This window comes from Cynocephalus volans, chromosome 3 (assembly GCF_027409185.1).
Source record: "Cynocephalus volans isolate mCynVol1 chromosome 3, mCynVol1.pri, whole genome shotgun sequence".
NCBI lineage: Eukaryota > Metazoa > Chordata > Mammalia > Dermoptera > Cynocephalidae > Cynocephalus > Cynocephalus volans.
Window position 1 is genome coordinate 156,360,024 of NC_084462.1, and position 2,186 is coordinate 156,362,209.

Genomic DNA, 2,186 nt, shown 5'->3' on the forward strand with positions numbered 1-2,186 from the left:
GCCTCGAAAAAGGGGAGAGCAGAGCCCCCCGACCCCCAGCTGCTCCGGCAGGCCTCAGGAGGGGCACACAGACTGTGGCCCGGCTGCCCTCGTCCCTCACTGGCCTCTCTCCATCTGGAGACTTGGAGACAGAGGCCTGGACAAGGATCAAACACGAGGACGGTGGCAGCTGGAGGGGCCTGAGGCCTCCCAGCAGGCGGCAGCTGGTCAGCGCATGTTGGACCCCGTGTGGGTGGAAGGCCCAATCCAGAGAAGTAGGTGGCATGAAGCCTGAGTCCCATGGCAGAGAGAGAGCAGGGCAGAGAAGGGTTATTTTTCTAAATAAATGTTTGAAAAGAAACCAGTCTGACAAGACATTTTCCCTCTTTTACAGTGTCCCTTGAAACTCTAAATTCTGTGGGGTTGGGAACCTTCATTTGTTCTTGGCCTCAAGTACCTTCAAAGAGCTCTGGAGGTTCTGCTAATATCTCCCCTTTTTCATGGTTTGTTAATTTACTTGGGACGCTGGGCTTTTGTCAAAGCATCTTCACTTCTCCCTCTAGGCATCTTCTTGATTTTCCTCCTCAAATCCTCTCGCCATGACCTCCCACCTCCTGTTCCTCATTGCCTTGTGCTTTTTCAGTTGTAAGTGAGTTGTTCTGAAGTCAGGGAGAAGGTCCAGTGCGGGATGCCATCGGCAAGATGGTAAGTCAGGTGGGTCCTATGATCTCCCACTCACACGACTGTGACTGGCTCCATCAGATGCTGCCCGGGCCCTGTGCCAGGCACTTTAGTAACACAAAGGCAGCCCTCTCTTGAGGCTCTCAAGGGGCAATGTGTAACTTAGGTCCACAGGGACTTCCCTACCAGCAGGGCTTTATGTCCTGCTGAAGGTGCCTGCCTTAGAGAGAAGTGATAAAGAGCACATGGCTTCGCTGTCTCCGCAGGCTGCCATTTGAGCACTTTGAGGACAAGTGGCTCAGGTAACACAGGGTGTCTTCGGTTTGGCAGAGCCTGAAGCCAGCGTGCTCCATTTCCTCAGCTCTGATGTCTGCGTGCTGCCCAGAGATCCGCAGGCCTGCACACCACGACCTCACCCACCCACTGCCCAAGAGCTATAGTGGCCACATCCCCAGAGGCTGCAGCAGGGTCTGCCCACACATGGCCACTGCTCAGCCACCTGGTGACAAAAGAAACCGGGATTGCCATGCCAGGCATCTGATTCAGCCCCTTCAGCAGCCATCCTCAGATTTGTCCCTTGGCCTTCAGAGGGACAGCCGCTGTCTGTTGCCTGCCTGTTGGCAGCCATCCTGGACTGACAGGAGAGGGAGTAGCAGGCCCGTGTCCCTATGTCAGCACCTCCCCAGCCTGCCAGGCAACAGCTCTGGCTGGTTTGAGGTCAGGTTTCAACTCTGGACCTCCCTCATCCATGTCTCTCCTACGCCTCTGGCATGATGCCAGGGTTGAGCTATCATGATTATAAAGCTCCGCAAAGGCTTGGAAAAGCTGCGTCCCAGCATGTGGTCACCTGACCTCTGTGCAGCCTATCTGTGAGGGGGGAGGGGGACGAACCCAACAGCCTCTGAAGGCACATTGCCACCACTGGGAGACTTACCAGCCAAGCTGTCACTGCGGATGCCCAGTGTGTGCAACTGGGCTGGGCCAGGTAACTCAAAGTCTGGGGAGACAGACCTTCCCTGAGGCCCAGCATTTCTTCCAGTGCAGAATCTGCCATTTTAACCTTTGATCTCCCAACCATACTTGGCAAACCAGGCTCCTCTTCCAGTGCACAGACTCGATGTGGACCGGGGTGTGTGGCGAGGAGGATCTCTCTCATTGATTTGCTCTGGGTTCTAACTTTCGTAGCTAATGCTCTGCCTAGCTCCTTCCCATCCCTCTGTTAATGCGCGGAGCAAAGAAGAAGCAGTGAGTAGAATTTGGTTTCTTTTCACAGTCTTAAGACACAGAACTTTGGGTCCAACTTTCTTTGTAGCCAAATCTCCTGGGGCCTGGCCTCTCATGGTCAGGCTTCCTTCCAATCAGAGATTTTTCTCCCCACCTCTGATCTAGCACTGTGATTTTCCCCCAGAAACCCCCGCAGAAGGCACATGACCCATGCCGGGCATCTTCTGAATGACATTCAGGGCCAGAACTAGAAATGCAGAGCTCATGTGCGCTGTTGCCTTTCCTAAGCAAGGACTTCTCTT